Here is a 21,422-nt window from a genome sequence, read left to right as displayed (position 1 = left end):
AATTGCTTTATTGTAGGCCTTCTACGAAGACAAAAGCTTCAAGCATAGAAGGCAGAACGGTTCGAAGAAAGTAAGGCCAGATGCTGTTCCGACGCTGTTTGCAATAAAATCTGACCTGGAAAATCTTGGTTTCTCTCGTGTTACCGCCCTGCCCTTTTCTTCTTGCGTAACTTACAGAATTGTGGAGAGGGGGAGGGTTGGTGTAATATGCCTGACTGCCCTGCTATTTTCCGGCAACGCTAAGCACTTGTAATGTTTTTAAGCAGTCCATTGTACAGATTCGTTCGTAGGAAGGAAACTTCCTGCAAAAAACTATATTACGAACAAAATCAATATTTAGGGTATGAGAAACGGGTTACCGGAGTTATGGGGCATGCCCGAGAACATGTGAGCTACATGGTTGTTTGATTCGCATTTCCCAACGTTACGGGTATCGTCATCTAATGTAGCACGGTCTCGAGCCCTGCACTAGAGCGCCTTCAAGGTGCCTGCAATGATAAGGTCACTTTTACTTCAAAAATTCTGCGCAGACATTGAATTTTGTCCACGGTGGCATTGAGATTCTCTCCATCGCAAATATAGGCTTCCTAAATATCATCATGCGGCCGATTCGGCGGGTGTACCAGCTGAGAGAAACAAACTCCTTTCATGGTATTGTATACAAGCTTCAGTCGACGACCGCGTTCTATCTGTTCTACAAAACGCCGGCTGACTTCAGAGAACAACCCTCCAACTTTAAAAACTTGCTGTAGAAAAAAAAACCACCCAATTATTGTTGAAACTCATGTTGCCTTCAATGCAAAAGTATCGTGTACTGAAATGGGGCAGTGTGCCGTCTGGCGCCCCAGACGTGGCTCTTTTTGCGATGACGACCAGTGCTGCCGGAGCACAGCGTACTACTGTGTCGACACCTGTCGGCGCTCTCTGAAGTTATTTATGAGCAGCTGAGATACAAAGCCCACGATGTTGGTACTTGTAGTTGTTGCGCTGGTAGTAAAATGCTTAAAAATGATTTGGAAATTCTGTAAAGAAGTAAAGCGTACGTCCTTAAGCATTACTTTTTTTTAACAGCGCGACTGCTTACTCTCTTGGCTCATTCAGGTAAGGGGGAGGGGGTCATGGAACTCCCCCACTGATAACGTTATCCTTCAGGGCCACCTCGTTTGTTTCGTCACATCACTCCAATGTAGTGTAATAGCTAGGCAGGGGTGCATGGGAATGAAATGATAGCGATGTGTATTTCGTCTATTCTGCCGTTAAAACAGTAAGCTATCAGGTGATCTGGCCCCTGTTTCGCAATAGGAATCGTGCGAGCTCGACTACGCAGAAGCAGCATTATTTATCTAATAAATGCATTCGTATGCGTTGGATGTGTTTTAATCTTACAGATACTATTAATTTCAATGGTGTTACGTGAATATTTTACTCAAAATCTGCACGAAGGTCAGCAATGCAAATTTGAATTACGCAGCTGGCCACAGCGTTCTATAGTTGCGCCCCACTTGTGGGGTCATCGCAACAGTGACCACCACTGTCCAATTGGCCAATCGGCTTGCTGTGAAAGCAGCACACTGCCCCATTACACAATAGTAAACGAACCAATATGGCAGCCTGTGAAGTATGGCGGCCGCCGAAGTCCGCTGCAAGCGACCATCGTCAAACTCGTCACCACCTTTAAAAAAAATGGCCACGTATCTGCATCTTACACTGCAAATGTCACCGAAAGACGATAGTCTTGCGTCTGGAGAGCGTGAACAAAACGTTTATTTGATGTTCTGTGCGAGAAAATCGGTGAATGGTATTCCGGAGGCACTGCGTTAGAGTGCCTCGATCCGTGCAGCGTAGGTGAACGAGCGCATGGAGGCACGTGAGACAAGAGCGCTATCTGGCAGTTATCTTCGAAAACGAAGGAAGGAGTGCGCGCCTGTCTCGGAGGCTATAAGGTGTAGAACGCAAAGAGACGGGCAGGTGCCACCACCATGTCATCTTAGCAAAGGGTTGGAAAGACTTGCCTTTTCTGTGCATAGCATTGCATTGTCAGCACAGCATGATAAACGCTATGGTCCCTAGAATTACTTATGTATGCCTTCTTTAGTATAAAGACACACATACAGAATATTGATGTGTTGTTAGTGTGCCTCAGATATGAGAGATTATTTCTTTTTAATTGACAATAACACAAGTATGAGCGCTGAAACTTGAGCAATATTGGTGGGTGCTACGGATGAGGTTGGACTTTGGCCGTTTGGGGTGCGGACAAACAGGCAAACGTATAGATAGACAGACAGAAATTTTTGCGTCAAAGAACCTCAAGAAAGACTATTGTATTTAAAAAAAAGGCAGCGCGAACATGAAGGCTGCCTATCTTCAGTAGTCACGTGTCTCGTGTGTATCACGAGAGAGGGCCGTGCTAGCCGCGTTACGTGTAAATCTGCCTAAAGACAGTCGAAACATTAGAGCCACCAAGTCTTGTATCAGCCCAGGAATAACACTCTATTCCTCCAAGTAACCTCCTCCACGTTTACATATTATTTTCTCAGGAACATCTGCATGGGACAACCGAGGTGGACTCGATAGAACAACGACGACTCATGATAGCCAGGACATAAAGGCAAATGCGTGTCCTTTATCGCGTCGATTTCGACAGCGTCCACCACGGAAACGGTGCCGCGAAAAACGGTGATAGAATGGAGATGAGAGTTTCGCCCTTCTACATTGCGTGCAGCGACGAAAGAGCGCCGTTGCGACAAGCGCCCTTTTTGCGGCGCAGGAAATGAAGGCCTCTGGCGCGCGTATTTGATGGCAGTATATACAAAGTGGCCGGCATCGTTGCACTCACTTCTTTCTCTCCAGTTATTAGGCAGAACACACGTGTTGCACCGTTCAGTTTTTCAACGAGTTGGCCGAGCAATACACGACGAATTCGACACTCGGGTATGCACGTCGGTGCATTCCGCGCGGTTGTGGCATTCAGAGTTTTGCGTCGTGCGTGGCGTCTAATACAACCTTAACTGCATTTGGTGACAAGGAACTTCTACCCTTCACTTCACCTACATTACCATTTCCAAGTTTTCGTTACGAGAATGCGCAGTGTAGACGCCGCTGGCCGCGGCCTCTTATGAATAGTGTTTAGTAGCAACAGATCAGCTATGCTTAAGGTAATATTATGGCAGGCGTTGCTTGAAAGCGCGAAAATTGTCATTAATTTGCAAGAAAGTGGTCAAGTGCCTAAAGTATACCATTTATTTGGTTTTGGGCCTGAGCTGGCCTGACGGTAGAGACTGCTGCCGAAACGTTGATCTCGTGCTTGCTCCACTGTGAAACTGTTTTCTGTCAAACTTTTTTAGATGCTGTCTTCGCGCTGCACTTGCGAATGGGAAGCAAGCCTCCTCTCCCGCCCCATTTTTTTCCTTCCGCAAGCTTCTTTCAGCTCGGCATTTGCTTTCAACTAGTAACACATAGTGGGTAAAATTTTGCACCATAGCTGAGAACGTTCACGCAAATGCACGCATGTGAACGAAATTTCACACAACGTGCACTAATGTATAAAATCTGCTATCTGTGATTTCTCAACTATCAAGCCAGAGCAGATGAAGTCGATTAGTAAAAAAATTGTGTAAGAAAGTGATTCTCGGCTTACTTCCTTGGTGGCGAGTGGCATGCGCTGTAAACATTTGTGTATTATTGCAATTGCAATCGACTATGGTGCGTTTAAGTAATGACGAAACATGGCTGTTTCTTGGAGTATAAGCGGGTCTATAGATAACCGTACAGAACAAAAATCGATGTTATAAAGCCAGCCTTAATAGTCGAATTATTCATTTATTATGAACTTAATTTATGAACAAAGGCGAATTATTCTGATTTTACGGGCGCGAAAAAACGATTCTCTATCGCCAAAGGACAACAACCCATGCTTGATGCGAAGCATTTCTTTGCGTTCTGCGGGCAGTTTGAGCGTCAATCTACGCATCTATTTATCTTTCTGTCTATCTATCTAGTCACCTACGTCTGGGTTCTCTCGTGATCACCCACTGAACTTGGGGTGAGCCAATATTAGTATGACAGACTAAGATGGTTTCAAGAACGTGACTCGCTCGTTATAGAATGAATAATGTGAAAATGCGTTCGCCTAAGTACACCATCAATTCCTTTCTGCCAGACGTGGGGCACATACGTGCGGGCAGGTATGTGCCACGGGTGATTGACAGTTATCTGCCCATGGCGGGAACAGACATGGGTAATTTTAACGCGTGAACGTTAAGAAAGAAGCTGACATTGGCAGCATTGACCCGATTATTGCAAAGAACAAATGTCAGGGTCCAAGCGGGAATCAAACCCCAGCATTCTGCGTGGCAAGCAAGTATTCTACCACAGAGCCACGCCACGTCTCGCAACAGCTTTTCAAATAGACCGTATACTGTTCGTGAAGTGTCAATGGGAGATAGAGTGATGGCTATCCAAGTGTATGAGCATTACATATATGCTCCTACGATGCAGTCATCACGCTGGGTTAACGTCGATTGGAGCTAAGCACTTTCCGCTGAAGTTGACTTGTGCAACAGTGTCCAGGGCTACCATCCTCGCGAGCACCAGCGCTTCATATCAGCTTACCGCTTCTGGTGTTGCTAATATCCATGTTACTATTAGCATTGAAGAAGAACGGCTATTTGGGCTAGTTGGTTGGAATTCATGGTAATAAGGGCTGCAGCGCGACCTCTTTGTTGTCCTCTTTGCTTTCCTTGCCTCGCCTTCTCTTTCACGTTTATTCTAGCACCTTCGTGCTCGCGCTGCAGCCCTCATTACCATGAATTACTATTAGCATCGTTACGCAATTGTAAATATTTGGTTATATAAAACATATACGACTGTTTACCGCATATCTGTGCGTTCATTTGCACTACATGTCTTTAGTGCCACTTCAGAACGTCCGGCTAAAAAAATTACAACACAGTCACCTTCTGTCCGCATGCATCGCATAACGACGATTCGCAAGTAATATAGGATCTGCTGATTTTTTTCACAGGGAAAGCTGTTATGAGGTCACTACTCGGGGTCACGTGCAGTTGTCCGCCACCGCTGCCACTGCCGGTGCCTGTAAGCACATCGCGCGAAATTAGGGAAAAAAACCTAGCATTAATGACACAGCGGGGCTCGAACCAAGGTGCGCTGGGTGCCAGCCCGGTATTGTACCACTGAACCACGACAGTGACTGGGGCTTGTTCTGAAGCTTGCCGTAGGCAGGCTTGATGTCGAGAAAGGAATTGCGATAATAAGAGTAATAAAGCGTATTAGAACATCAAAGAACGACCAGGCGTCACACAATGCGAATAGCGTAATGAGTGGGTCGTCTAATGCTCCAACCGATTACATGTGGTTGATTTCATAACTGTGGCACATAACCAATTGAGCCATAATTTCTCATTGTCGTCAGCCATTGCGAGAACAATTGGCACAAAATTCCTTGCATGTGTTTAGCGGATACCCTGCTTCTCAGAAGAATGACGAAAGATAGCATAGCGAATTCCGGCCTACCACCCAATCAAATTTATTAACAATGTTCTGGTGGGTATCAAGCAAGTGTGTTTGCAGTAGTTACCCAAAGATTGTTTTATTAAGGCTCTAAAAGGCCGTTTTTCCAGCTTTCGCTATGACTGTGCTGCGCCTTGCACGCAGGCCTGGCGTTTTTCGGCAAGGGTTTCGAATGTTAAAACGAGGAATTGTGCGAAGGTAATTAGTACTATTTTTATTGTTAATATATTGCTGGTAAACAGGAATGGGAATATGTTTGCAAATATCCAAGTCAGTCAAGAAGTCACCGAAGGAGCCAGACCAGCGAAAATCGCAGAATGAAAACGGGACGATTCGTAGGACCGTGGTGATACCGTACTTTCACGACGTCTCCCACCATCTAAAACAGATTGGGGGCCGTGTCGGAGCGAAAGTGGTTTTTATGGCACCCCGTAAGTTGTCGTCTCTTTGCATTGTAGGAAAGAAAATGCGAAGGAACGAAGTTCGTGCACAAGTAACCACCCAAAACAATTTTGTGGATTGCGTTGAAAAAGTGGTGAACGTGCTTCTTCTCGCACGTGAAAAAAATATGCAGGCCATACAGACAGGTGCCTAAATGAGAAACTGCGAAAGCACTACAACAATGTGCATAAATCGGTGCAAGGCCACCTAGGCTTGCAGTGTCGAGATTGCGGATGCCAGCCGTGTTTCCGTAAAACTAAGGTGATCGCGAGGCACAATAATCAGATGACGCGCGAAATGATCGAGGCGTCCGATACTATCCCCTCTGAAGGTGACTGCGTCAGAATGGCTTCTTTGGCACAGACGCAAAAATCTTGTATTTTAACCTGTAATGCAAGATGTCTGATAGGTGCGTGCCACCTCAGCATGACTGGCCATTTGAATTGTACAATTTAAAAATTTTCTAACTAATTTTTGTAAACCTTTTTTTTTGTAACCATGAAATGCGATTGCCTAAAAGCATCATGTGTCTGTCGAATAAACTCACTTGAAAGCTGTTTAGTTCATCTCGAGTGTTCGTCTTTTAAGCAGTGCGCACTAACGTAACAATGAATTATCGACTCGCCCAAGAAAGTATCCTTACAAGCAAGAAAGCTCGACGTTGCCAGCATACATCAACGTACTTTTTAATCTGTATCAAACAGGCAATTGCTGTCGTTAAACGTATATATCGAGACAATAGGACTTTGAAGCGAATTTCACATTCTGAATGCCCCTGAAGAAAGCGTCGTATAGCTTAACAGTTAAGGGGCTGTGTCGCTAAGCTTGATGGCGTAGGTTTGATTCCCGACAAGATGACCGCATTTCCACGAAATTGAAATGCGAATGTATCTGCGTACTGTGATGTATATGTACGTTAAGAAAAAAAACAGGAGATCAAACTTATTCCGACGTTCCTAACTACCGCGTGCCACATATTAGTATTTTGAATTTAGCCCGTACCGGTCCCAAAATTCCTCAATATGTGACTAAGAAATGGGTCACTTAAGAAAGCGTAAGTTTCTTCTGAAATAACTATTTCTTTACAGCTCCATGCCATCAACCAAATGAATCTTATTGAATGTCACTCACTGAAGGCAACGTTTGTTTCGCGGGGAGATATCACAGCACTCAATTTACCCTTTAAAAAATGCGCTGGATCGATTGCGCTCGTATTCGATCAAAACTATTGGCTTGTAGGCACAGAAAAAATGTTTCACTTTCAGGAAGTGATATATGGAGTCAATGCCAGAATTTATTTTTAAACATTAAAGTGTGACTAAACGCAAACTGACATTGGAAGGTATCGTGGCCCTTTTTTTTTTTTTCGCAATGAATTCAGCACGGTTCAATCTGAGAACCCAAATCGAAGACCGAGAGAATGAATCTTCATTAGCGTGTAACACGTGGGCTTTCTGTTCGATTAACTTGTACAGAAACACTTTAGTCATCGCTATGCAAGCTATATTGCGAACAGCGCGCATCGATGAGACACCCATCGGGCAGCGGAGTTGTTCTTAGAACACGCAACAGGTGCATTGCTCGAGCAAGCAGAGTGTGTGTCGGAGCTTACAACAGTTTGAATCAGTAAATATACAACGTGACTGAATGAATTATTCGAGAATTCATACTGATCGGGAATAGTGCAAGTAAATTGAGCGGACTGACACAGGGATACAGGAAGTGCGAAAACTTCAGATACGTCTCAACATCTACCAACAGGGAATACAATTTATTCTATACAATAAAAGGCAGGAAAGTTGAAAACTGCTGGGATATTTCTCTCAATGCAGTTGCTGAATAACAGCTATAGCAGCCACGGGTACTTTTCTTTTTCTTCATTCAACGTCACCTGTACCGTCCTTGAGTCCAGAATAAATTTAGTTCTGATAGACTCCCGCATTTAGTGGCTACCTCTTGAGTCCCGAGATGTGGTTAAAAAAAGCTAGAAAGAACAAATTCGCTGCATTTTTTATGCGAGATCTGTCATTACGATAGGTCCACTCTGCATTCTGGAAAAAATTTTAGTACCAATGTCGCAGCTTTCGGTGCACTATACAACATGACTGGTTATCGGGAAGCATAAGTCAGCATTTCGTGATCGACAACACGAATCGACAGGGAAGAAACGCAATTTATTTTTTTGGGTTTCTTCACTCGTTCGTGTGCGCTCGCACTCTGGGTCGGGATCCCCGGTTGACACTTATATCGACAATTATTCTTTTCAACCAGCAACAAACTCGCTGATTCGAATGTAATGGGAAAAAAAAGTGGGGAGTGTTACTGGATAATAATATCAAACAGTGGTGCGCTAAATTGCTCGCACAGCACAACAGTCTGGTGCCTGCACTTCGAGCCAGTCGCACCAGGCGTTCTCTACAGAGGCACTACCGGTAGAAAAAAAAGTTCTCTCATTGCGGTTTAAGTGCAAGAGATATAAGGAAGACAACGCATGCTCGTCCTTACCTGTGCGAGGATTGAGGTGCGTGCACTTGGGAGACGGAGTGAGGAGGAGCGCCGTTGCAACAGCTGACACCGGCTGCGGAGACCGCGTGTTCGCGCGGGACAAGCACGGGAGGACGGCGACGCGTGCGCGCGCTTACGGCGCCCACTGGACACGGGCGCAGCTCGCCACACGATTTGAACCCCCTGGTCCGCGTTGGGCGCTTTCCCAGACGCGAAGAAGGAGGGCGAGGAGGCGCGACGCGCAGGCGCGCTGGGCAGGCGCGACGTGCGCGATTCGGCGGTGAAGAGCGAGAGAGAAGGGGAGGACGAGAGTTTGCCGCTCGCAGCGTCCGCGCCGCCGCCAAACGCGCCAACTTGGCGCGCGCGCGCCGCGAAGGGGGGAGCGCTCGGCGGGCCCCCGTCGAATGCAGAGTGCGGGGTGAGCGCTGTTAACGAGGCGGTAAGAGTTGGTCGTGCGTGTTGCCACAGGGCGGGAAAACAGCATTTCTTGAGAATGCATTTTTCTCTTTCACACTCATGACCGTTAGAGACCGAATTATATGCAAATGCCTGTTTCTTTTTTCTTGCGTTCGTATCGTGCATTTTTCACATATGAGACCCCAAATTAGGGGGTATAAGAAGAGCTTTTATAGTGTTTTTATAGTGCCTATAAATGTCTATTTTGGACGTTGGTGCCTATAAATGCCTATTTTGGACGTTGGTGCCTAAATTACTATAAGTGCCTATAAATGCCTGTTTTAAAGATCGGTGCTTATGACAAACGGCATTTAACCTGAAATTTTGCTTTCAAGTGCCGCTGGAGTCCGGTATTCATGTTACCCGGGGAAATTTAGCTTACGGAACATGGTGGGGTGCAACCTATACTCCATCTCATAAGTTACTTTCAGAACGGCCAAGTCCACAAGGTCTTTTAGTCAATAGGAAGGTCGATTAGCCCCTCCACGTGTAATAATCCGCGTCGCGTCGTCCGCTCGGCATCTCTCCGGCGTCTGCTCGCTTTCGTAAGGAGCAGGAGGTGCTTCTGTGCAGCGGCAGTATGATGAAGAACGAATGCGAAATCGTGGAGTGTTATCAGGGGAAAGTGCACGTAGATAAAAATAAAACAATACTCATGCGGATTTTTTTTTGTTCGTAATTTACTTCCTAAATGGCGCTTCACTAGGTCACATGAGAAATTTACTTAGACAATGGAAGTTGTTGCGTGCCCAATGAAAAGCTTTGAATCACTAGAATTTTTTAATTGGTTCATTACAAACTGCGAAAGCATAATGTGAGGAGGTGAGCTTAAAACCTTCGCCCCTCACTCGATGTAGACTTCGCAAGCCATTTTTCTTCCCTGCCCTATTTGATATCGGAGCAACTCGGAGCTGGAGGATCACACAACGCGGACGCATCAGCACGTCATGCGTGTGCAAGGTACATTCGCATGACGTGCAAATGCCAGGCCGTGCACGCAAGCGGTGTTTTGTCGTTTGGACGTCCTCTGTATCGCAATGCCTGTTTCTGTAGGATGTATCCCTCTATGCGCTCATCTTTCGAAAGGCTGGCGTGGATCACGTATCCTTACCGCGATACGCAGCATCGCACCGCTCCTGCAATTTCTCTAAAGGACGATGCACCAAAAACACGCCAAGCGTTGTGAATGACAGCATCGGCACCATGCAAGGACTGTGAGAACACAAACGCAAACGTAATGGAGGCAGCTTAGTCTCTCACATTTCGCTCAATACGAAGTAAAAGAATAACGCGCATAGAATTCGTCTGTGTGTTTCAATATTTCTGTCAACCTTCATACCTTTACTCAGGCAACAGATCGCACATATTACACACGTCGTCTCGAATAGTTCTCGCAGTGTAACATGCTTCGTTGCGTACGCAGGACTATTGCATCACCTCCACCATGTTGAGGCGCACGCCCGTGAGATGGGGGTCAAGCGGTGTTCAGTCTGGCATTTCACCTCTTTATGTCACGCGTAGCACTGGAAGTCTTTGCAAATGAGATAGTGAGCACCCAGTGCATGCATCCCTCTTCGTTTCTCGAAATTCTCAAACTTGCGTAAGGGCCATATAAGATGTTCACAGACTGAAAACAATTGAACCTGTGGAGTTAGATCAAGTTAATACGAGGCAAAAATATCCTTATGACGTATTGCGCTCTGGTTATTTGTACCCGTATAGCCCTTTTCCGCAGTTCCAAAAGTAGAGACCCAGAACCATGTTTATTCGAAGGTGGACACTTAGGTCACCATGTTAGACTAGAAATAGAGAGACCGTATTGTGCTAACCCTGCGGAAAAAAAAAACGCATGACAAGTCTCAAACACTGCGCTTTTGTACCATCATAAACTAAAGCATTTCTGTTCGCTTTCCAGTCGTAGACATAGATCCCACACGTATTTCTTCAAAATTTTGAATTTTGACAGCTTATTGTGCCTTTATATACAATTTCGGGAGCCTAAAACAGTGTTTTGCCCGCCTGTGTTTGGCCCCTAAAACCCGGTTTTTAGTGCCTATGAATGCGGCCTCTTATTGATCATCCTTCCTAGCTTATGTTTTGTCTCCTGCAGCACGAACGTTTCTCAACGATCTCCAAATCACCCCTTGGGACTCTGTTTCTTTAAGTGTTTCCGTATTCTCACTGCGAACTATCTCCATCTAGCTCGTTGGCGTCGTCGGCTGTGTTTCCGATCGATTGATACATATAGTGTTGCTCTAACTGATTACCGGTCATCGATCTCTCGCATAATATTTCGCATTATTTAGGTATAATGGTATCCACGTGTATGATTGCAACGTATAGGCAAACAAAAAAAAACGATGACCTTGTTCCTTCATATGCCCCGCGCCGCGTTGTCTAGTGGCTAAGGTACTCGGCTGCTGACCCGCAGGTTGCGGGTTCGAATCCCGGCTGCGGTGGCTGCATTTCCGATGAAGGCGGAAATGTTGTAGGCCCGTGTGCTTAGACTTCGGTGCACGTTAAAGAGCCCCAGGTTCTTTAACGTGCACCCAATCTGAGCACGCGGAAATTTTGACCCATCAGGTGGCCAAATTTCCGGAGCCCTCCACTACGGGGTCTCTCATATATATATGGTAGTTTTGAGACATTAAACCACACATGTCATTCAATCAATCAATCAATGAAAAATTGGGAAGTGAGTTTGTATCGTATAGTTTTTGGCCGCATAAATATTTCGAAGTCTCCCACTGTAGCACGAGTGCAGCAGGCACCACGTCCCACGGGCACCGGAGCCTCACCTTCGGCTCTCTCGGTTTTCTAAAACTCCAGCTGGGAGTACGTCCTCCCAGTGCTCACCTGATAATAGCGAATGAACGCATTGTGGGACCAAGATATTTCTGTGTTTCGTAGAGGTGGTAACAAGTGGAATTATTCATCTGTGACAAAAGACGTCGATGATGTGCATGTTTTAGAGAAGAAGGTGCGAACTGACGACTACGTTCATTAATAGATGCAGCGATTATTGACTCCGCGAAAGTATACAGTGACATGGAAGTGGAAGTCGAGAAGTTTACACAGTTACGTACAATATACCGTGACCATTTGGGATATCCACAATTCTCAAGCTAACCGACTGTGTAGCCTTCATTCCTTAATGTCGGTCAAGTGAATTGTCCAGTGAAAGGATAACTGCACCTAAAAACACTGTTCTCCGGATTGAGTGAGGCCCTCTAGCTGCTGAATCATTCAGATTTCTTGTGTTCAGACATGGTCTTTATCAAGAAGTGAATTCGTCAGTACCACAATCTTCCTGAAAAAGCTCAAAAATATTAGATGAGCGCCTATAAAACACAGGGAAAAGAAAATATTTGAAGATGTATGTGACAGTGTTGTAGTTTCACTCAAGAGAAAAACTAAACGTCTTGAAAGCACTGCAGTAGAGCCTCGCTTATTCGACAAGGCCGTTGTTGAGTTTTTACCCAAGAGCCGTTACCGGCTTTTCTGCTGGAATTCACAAGAAACCCAGTGAAAGAGGATATGCAGCATGCCACTCTTTCTTACAACTGTCATTGATATGGCCTTGTAGCCAAATCTCGCCATGGGTAACAGCGCTTTATTATATGCACCAGATCATACTCTTACAAAGTCTGTACATAATACATTCTTCTGAAAAGTGCACACTGCAACTAAAACAACGTAACATTAGGCTGATTGTCCAAAACATCACGTGGCTTCTAGACAAAAAATGTCAAAAGCTGTTGCTTGGGAAGGTTTAAAAAAGACGTCGCGTTTTTTTTTTAATCTTCAGACGGTGAATATGCTACAGCCGGCTTCAGCTTTGCCAAATAAAGCGCCTTCATTATCATATGCGATGGCCACTAAAGATGTTTCTTCTTAAATAGCAAATCTATAGCTAAAGTAGGCCGCCGAGGACGATCACGAAGTGATCAAATGTCAACAATACCGCAGTGAGGCCTTCAACTGAAGACCACCATATGTCTGCAAATGTCCTCTCTCCAAAGCATAGAGGATACTGTGTCACGTGCGCTACAAACAATCTATACTGACACGGTAGCGTCCGTATTCTTCATTGCATGGAAGACAATTAAGCAAGTATTTCGGTAACCTGATAGCCTTCCTGGCGCTGCGCACTGTTATTTTATTAGAACTTCGAATGGCAGAGCAAAAATGTGTCTCTTTGAATGAACAACTGCTTCCGCAACAGTTCTGTAGTCAAGTGAAATGCCAATGGCCCCAGGTCGAGAGCGTGAACTTTAGGAAGCTTGCGGTCGATGCAGCTTCCCATATATGTGCTAAAATAAAACTCCTTCCTATTTCGAACTATGTGACATAGTCAATTCATCAATCAATCAATCAGTCAGTCAAATAAAAATTAATTTCATGAACAGAAAACTTTATGCAATGTAGTTGGACAAATAGCCAAAAGTGGGTAGTAGCCTGTCCAATACAATGCGTAACATAAAATGTACCGGCTAGCTAAGAGGAATAAAAAAACTAACACAATGATATAAAGACATATAGACGCATGTTTTTCTCGTTATATATGCATGCCTGTTAGCTTGCGGGTTATAGTTTGCTATGCATAGGTACTTATTAAAAAGATGACAATGAAAATGAAATAAAAAGACAATAGTAATATACACACAGGTTTACGTCTTTGAGCTGATAAAAGAAGACTTCCATGTCGGGTTAAATTATGTGCAGTTTTATTCTCAAGGGGGACCATGCACGTTCTGTATTTTAGTTCCATAATAAATTCTATCAGTCATCCGCCTTAAACGCTATGTCATTTTGGGAGATTGAATATACCGTTTGAACCACGTTGCTTAGTGCGTCTAGTAATAAAAAAATATCAACAGGCAGAGACGAGCTCAGTAAGTTCTGTTGTTACATGAAAGAGCAATTCGGTAGTCACGCATGTCGCAACCAAAAAAAAAAGAAACAAGTGAGATTGGAAAATCGCGAGTTCAGGCCCAAGCCGGACATTGTGAGTGTCAGGCGAGACGGTTACTTACTAGTCGGACTCGAACGTGCCTCTGACTTAGTAGTCTGCAAGACTAAATGATGCAGTCGTCACGGCAATAGACCCAGAACGAACCGCGGACGCATCAAGTGCACTATGGGAGAAGTGTGTACATCTAACCGCAGTTGAGCGCGGCGGGTGTTTTCCGTCGTCTATAGCTGCTGCTCGTTGGTGCCGTGGAATAACCACACAAATAAGAAGAATGAAAGGCGTCCGCGAATTTTCACTATTATTACATTCAAGATATTATAAATGTCGGAACGCCCCTCAGTGTATATCTACAGATGAAATGCGAAAGGAAGGATTCAGTCAGTGTATAGGAAGCACTGATTGGATGCATTTGGCATGTAGTAGTTAAGCGGCATACGAATAAATGATCACGAGCCGATACATGCAGTCAAAACGTCCTATCATGATCGATTGAAGCTGCAACACGGAATTCATAATCATTCAGCGATTACTTGTTCCTAAGCTGAACAATTATTGCATGTGATCGGGTGTAACCAAACTCATCGTGCCACCTCCAGCCAGTTCAATATGCGCAGTCCTATTGCCACTTTCATCCGGTACAACATCTCTAGCAAGAAATATACACCGTTATAAAGTTAAAAAAAAAAGCACACGCACTCAGCTCAGTACAAACTGCACATAATGTACGCTGCTGAAACTTGCAAGGAGCGACGCTCAGAGACGTGTTTGATAGATTATGCTGAAGAGTGGCACGACGTATAAGGGAACAGGTAAATGAAGCAGTGAACTGCAAAGCTATATTCATTCTGTAGAAATCCGCAGAGACGTCTGAAATTTCCTCCAGAAGGAGGGGAGGAGGGGGAAGTCTAAGTACTACGACTGCCAATACCTTCAATATTCGCAACGCAGATTTCATGTGTCCGTGCGGGCAGCGCATGCATGCAGTTTAAGAAAGAAGGGCACGGCAGAATATCTGGCGGGCTTAAAGGCGGAATCTCTTAATAATTTGACTTTTCGCAAAAATGAAGTGTAAACTGTGCAACAGAAACTTCTTTTATTTTATTAATTAACATAAAAGTGTTCACGCCGGCGTTCACAACGGCTCCAATGACAAATTTCCGCCATGAATATGTTGTTGTGAAATATATACTAAGCGATGGTAAAGAAAAAAAGTGCCACCATATCCACGAAGTGAATGATGATGAATGAGCGAAGTTCCGGAGTTAAACCTGGTAAACCATGAATCCTCCGCACATTTTGCCCACTCGATTTCACTACAACGCTCCCCCTAGCGTACGTTGCCGCACTAAATCAAACGATTGCCTCCCACCAACGACACGCGCCATGTTGAATCATTCATATTTTATAACGTCTCGCATCTTTCAACATCAACTGCAAGTACCGCCATTTAGTTTATAACATCTTGCATCTTTCATCATCAGCTACAAGTACCGCCATCTAGTGAACACTGCAAGAACTAAACGAGAAGTGGCTACGTACAGAGGACGCACAGCCCACGCCTTAAAGAGCTTCGCCTCTAAAAACGAGAAGTTCTGTGGCCCTGCGTCGACTCTACAACCCCTCGCTCCGCAGGGCGCGGTGCGAAACCACTAGGCCACGGATGATACGTTGTCCAGTTTTCTAACGGCGAGCTATTTATATACACTAATATCATTTGCAGTCCTCAGAACAGAGTTACCTCAGCGCGGTTCCGACATCAGTGCCGAGTTAGCGCGAAATTTTTAGTAGCACTATAAAAGCCGTCATGCTGCGCGTTGCGATGTGCGCGCGCCTCCACAAGGCGTGGTCGCTCGTGAGAGAGCGCTTATCCCGTGACTTGGGCCTTTTGTGCCCCCTGTTGCTGCACTGCAACATTTCTTTCAAGTTACGGAGGTCAAAGAGAGAACGAAGGTCGCTTCGCTCGCTGCCGCGGCCACGTTTGCGAATGTAGGGTGGTGCTCACACACGAAGCAGTAAGAAGTGGAGCTGTGACAGTTCTTAGGCCGCATTCGTTCTGTGTAGGCTCCTTTCGCGCGCATGCTTTCTGCTTCAGATGCATGTTTCGAGCCGTTCTGCACGTGACATTGCGATTCATTCCTTGTGGCGACGCTCAACTGCCTTTGAGAAGACACGTTTCACTTTTGCATTATAATGATTCCTCCTACCGTGAAATTCCAAGCAAGCGCATCACCCCCTCCCCCTCTCCTCGCGGTAAAAAGATAATCCGATCAGATTTGGCAGGGAGCGCTTGCTCGGTCCCGGACCGGTCATTGGCGCTTATTTCAGATTTCTCGAAAAAAAGATGGAGGGGCTTGCTCAGGCGGAGGTGCTTGCTCAGTATTATATGGTAAACAAAGGGCCGAGCCACGTTTTTAATTTATTGATACCCTCAAAACCAAAGGTATTATACGGTGTGGAAGCAGTGAAGAAATGGAAGTAAAATCAAACAAGGAGCGCGGCTGCAGCAATATATAAAGGCATTTTTCGGCCCTGTGAGCACAATCAAGGGTGTGATAGACCGGAATTTATGCTACAGTTTTTTTTTCGTCTTTGAGGGTGTTCATATGTGCTTCAAAAAGTACACTTAGTGCACGGAGTTTGTTTTAATTTTTGTCTAGGTTAACGTACTTATGACAAAGGCAATAAGTTTGAATTTTTCTATCTATTTCTCTTGCTGTGTGTGTCAAGGTACTACTTTGTTGATACGTATCCAGAAGGGTGCACGATTTGGTTTGACGACAGCGCGCATACTTCAAATTTCAATAGAGAGCACAATAAAAGCAAAAAAGCTATCTGTTCTCTGCCTTCTCTCTTAGTATTGCGCTCTTTGGTGACACTGAACAAATGCTGCAAGTCCTTTTTATTACTGAAATATGTGCTACCAAATGCTCCTAATTATTCACGTAGTATCTGTACAAAAAATATGGATAGTATACGATTGCCGAATAGCCAATTATAATACTTAGTATTTTCGGTCCACTGTTACCACAGGGAGGCCCTTTTCGAGCAGACCGCGGCGTAAAGTCGACAGTTGGGACAACAGTGCGGCCTCGGAGCCAAAGAAAATTGTCGCCGTTTTTTTCGTTTAGTGATTATTGAAACGCAGCGTGGCGGGATGTGCTGTGAGCTCTGCTGCCATCATTGTGGCTTAGTGAGGCATCTTGAATTTGATCTTTGTATATAGCGTATATACGTTGGAACTACGACCAACGCTGTTGAACTGCTCGGCAGGATGCAGTCGTTGGTGTAGACGCGTGCAGGCTTTTGATGTTTCCGTAATATTTCAAGTTTAAAGCTGTCTAGCGTTGTGCGTGCACCATCTCACAAAATATAAACACAAGAGCTCTATGTGCACGGTGCAATAATTAAAGGAAACAGACCATCCGCATACTGAAATTTCAAATAGAAATGAAGCGGAAATAGTTAAAAATCATTTTTCGCTATCGAATACGATACGAGATAATATTATATTTTATTCGAAATGTGTACCAACGAATATTGTAAAATAAGCGTTGAAAGGAACTATGTTTCTTTTAACTACACTATAGCAATTGGCAAGTTCGCTCACGTTCGCAACTTGTGAATTGAATTGGAGCTGTTACCAACGCTTACGGTTGTATTGCAACGTCACTTTTAAGTAGCCGCAGCAGTGCATACACAATAGTGCAAAATATCGTTGGCGCAAACTTAAAAGACAAAAGAAGAGACTCGGAAAAGCGCACAGTCTCTTCTTTCGTCTTTTAAGTTTGTGCCAACGATGTTTTGCACAGTTACACACCAACTAGCCTGACAGCATACGTTACTAAGCATACACAATACTCTTCAATTTTTTCACTTCTTGAGACTCAGGCTGCAGTAACCGCACTTCTCTCTCGTATGAACTACAATAATTATTTGTAAGAATATTGGCACTGACTTCTGGAATAAAGGATACTATATGAGGAGCTCTCATAGAGACACATATCGAACATCGAATATTCAGAAAGCGCCAGGTTTTTATTATTCGTCCTAAATTCAACGTACATGTTCTTGCGTAAACGTTTTACTATGTTCTTGAGCCAACATTCTTGGAGCATCAACTACCTTTCCTCATAGCTTTATGCATTTGCTCTTTAACAACGTCGTGGCTGCCTCGCATTACAATACGTCAAACAGATATACATTAGGTATTCATTATTTTTTTAGATGCGGAGCATCTTATACTCGCGCCTTGTAGTGCGCCGTCCGCACCGCTTCTCGAACATTCGACAGCTGACGCGCGCGCATGCGCCGTCGCGCCGTCGCCCACTCTTCCACCATCTGTGCATCCCTTCCTCCTCTACACACCGCGCGCGCTTCACTCCTCCACCATCTGTGCACCCTTCCTCCTCTACACACCGCGTTCGACATCTACAATTCTCCTGATTCTCCAGTGGACGCGCATGTGGCGTCGCGCTTCGAGAACATTCAACAGCTGACAGTGCATGCGCCGTCGTGCTGTATATATACTCAAGGTCGGCGCTCGCTCGCTCAGTTGCCGCTCGTCGGTTGGTTTGTACGGCGCGTCGACGTCCAAGGTCGCGGTGAAATGAATTCCAACGAATCCACAAACACAATGATCGACGTCCCTTCGACCAGCGCCGCCCTTTCGCATACGTGTGTACGTGTTCACTCATTTAACACCCCCTCCTACAACCACGTTAACCAATTTAGCCATCGACCCAAGTAAGTCGCAATTTAACACCCCATTTCACAACCACGTTAACCAATTTAGCCATCGACCCAAGTAAGTCGCACTTTAACACCCCGTTAACCAATTATATGGTCCGCATCCTCCTCAGTGTTCCCCCGAGGGAAGCTGCGGGCAATTTTTTTTCTCTAGACTCAAACAAGCGTTGTTGCACCTTATGTCAGACAAAAAAAAAACGATACGAATGGGAAGTTCCTAAATGTTAAACTAATTGTATATTGAACACTGCTCGATTTTCATTCGGACTTTCAAGTGTTTTCTCAACAGGTACTGCCACTGCCTTTGAATATCAAAGCTGCATTTCTTGTGTCCCTTCTTTCAGTTCCGCGGCCAACTCATCGTGAGGACTCGTTCTCAACCACAACTACACTACACCCCGTAGGTCGAAAAAAAGAACAGCCTCTTCCATTGCTAATAGTTGCGCTCATTGTCATCAGCATCATGATCACCTTGATTGCGCCGACTGAAGGGCAAAGTCCTCTTCTATGTTCCACCAATCACACTGGTCCTGTGCTGGCTGCGACTGAGTTATACCCACAAGCTTCTTTAATCTCTTTTGACCACCTTATTTTCTTTCTCCCCCGTCACGCATTTACATTTTCTTGTAATCTGTGTCTGTTGCTCTTAAAGACCAGCGGTAATCATCCATACGTGCCCCGCACCATGTCCGTGTCCATTTACTCTTCTTGATTTCAACTCTGTTATCCTTAACCCCAGTTTGTTCCCTGACCCACTCTGCTCTTTTCTGGTCTCTTAAGGTTACACCTACCATAATCCTTTCAATTACTCGCTACGTCGTCCTCAATTTAAGCTGAACTTTCTTTGTAAGCCTCCTGGTTTCTGCTCCGCAAGTAAGTACTCGACTTTGATAATTTTGGGATTTCGTTGTTCAGTGAATAAGTTAGTTTTCTCAAAGGTGTACAGTACACGCACTTTACAAGCATTGGTTCTGGGTGTCACGCACCGGTCACATATTACAGTGCATCTTCGAAGGTTCTTCAGAGAGGTACCGTAGGCACGCGTTCGCAGTGGTGGGTTTGTTTCGCAATCTGATCACGAATATGAAACCGAATTCGTCCTCCTATTCGATCCCTGCCCAGTGGTTCGCGTGACGGTTTCTGCAAGTGCTCGATTACGTTTAAGAGCCCGACTTTAGAGGTTCATTGGCGGAGAAACTTTTAATGGTAGCGTTGCACTCGTCAATCACAACGTCTCGATTGGGTAGCCGGTCATTATACAAGCTGTCATCGTCGTCGTCGCCGTCCCTGCCTCTTATGGAAGCAACGCATACCCGCGTGACACGCTACCAAAGTGGTGCCGTTTAGAGGAACGCCGGCCGCTGTGCTGTTGCCAGCTTGTCTCGGCTGCTGGTCGTTCGTTCGTATGGGTCACGCACAGACCATGCGTGCCTCGCCGGAGTTGATGGCCGCGCACGAAAGGATCTCATTTCGCTCTATAGCGCCCTGCGCACGGCATTGGGGCACGTTGCCGTTAAGCAAGTTGTTTCGCCGGCTTCAGTGGTAAAAACGCTTCGTGCTCTTTCGCGATCATATTGTCGCCATGTGGCGACCACCACTGCAACTTAGGAGACCCGTTGCATTTTACCCGCTTAGCTCCCGCTGGCGACCGTGGGCATTTAAAGCGAACTTCGGTTATTTGCTGACCTCTGAGAGAGTATGCACCGTCACATAGTACATAGAGAGGGTTTCCATTTACCTCATGTGTTCTGATGACATTTGATTATTGACGAATCGGGGGGACGTACATTTCCTTACGTCTCTTTGTTGATGTTAGTGTTTTTTTATGCTGTACCACATTTGCCAGTGTGGGGACTCTTTTTGACTGTCTGTGAACGTATTTTGTACATGACGATCATGTATGTAAACAAAATCGCGTTGTAGAGCACAATTGTTTATTTACCACGAAGCTTTCTGAAAAAGAAAAGTACCCTAGTTGTACTTGTCGGGCTAGTTGATGCAGGTCTGAATTCAATAGTCAATTTCGCACCAAGGTGACAACCAAACTGAAAACGATGAACCACATAGACCGGATGGGCGTTTACAGCACAGACAGGGCACTATCACCCGTCCTGTTAATGTAGTTTTTTTTTGTCTTCCGTGTGCTCGTGAATTTAGCACATAATTGACTATTGAATTCTGACAAAAGTACTTTTTTCTGGCTCTCAAGCACCTGCTGTATGGACAGAAAGTGGTGTCGGGTAATATAAAATTACCAAAAAGAACACAAAGGGTTGAGCCCAGCCTGCTGCACCAAAGTATCACAGGCTTCCGATTAAAAAAAGGAATGAAGAGAAAGATATGTCAAGAAATCTTTTTGATAAAATAAAAAGGAGGTTACCACCGTCAGCGAAATGACTGCCAAGGGAGCACGGCAGCAAAATCTGCGTATTTATTTGGAACATATAACATAAACCAGTTTACATTCTGTGTCTAGTCAGACATATGGTCGGTAAATCAAACGAGATTGAGTAGCTTGAGCAAAGCACAACTACTTACATTTTTTAACTGGGAAGTGTCGTATGCAGTGTTTCGCCCAGACTTCACTGACGTACTTCCGTCATGAATATGGCGTTGTTAAAATTTAATGAACAGAGTACAAGGAATAAACCAAAAGAAAAAAATTTCCTGATTCTGAGAAATCTGGGAATCGAACTGGCTACCTCTAGGTCCGGGGCAATACATAGAGGGCGCTTAACAAACGACACTGAGCATTCAACATGGTATG

At 45.0% G+C, this 21,422-nt stretch overlaps 1 protein-coding gene across 1 annotated transcript in view; it reads right to left on the bottom strand.

Moving 5' to 3' along the window:
* The window catches only part of LOC119177370 (neuropeptide F receptor-like), a 440,672-nt gene extending 432,055 nt beyond the window's left edge, over nt 1-8,617 (bottom strand). The window contains exon 1 of the mRNA XM_075876179.1: nt 8,479-8,617. The gene's annotated coding sequence lies outside the window, so the exon portion shown is untranslated. The remainder of the gene's footprint in view (nt 1-8,478) is intronic.
* Between the last annotated feature and the right edge of the window lie 12,805 nt (nt 8,618-21,422).

Source organism: Rhipicephalus microplus, chromosome X, assembly GCF_043290135.1.
Source record: "Rhipicephalus microplus isolate Deutch F79 chromosome X, USDA_Rmic, whole genome shotgun sequence".
NCBI lineage: Eukaryota > Metazoa > Arthropoda > Arachnida > Ixodida > Ixodidae > Rhipicephalus > Rhipicephalus microplus.
The sequence above is the reverse complement of the archived record's forward strand: the minus strand, read 5'-3'. Positions and strand labels throughout refer to the sequence as shown.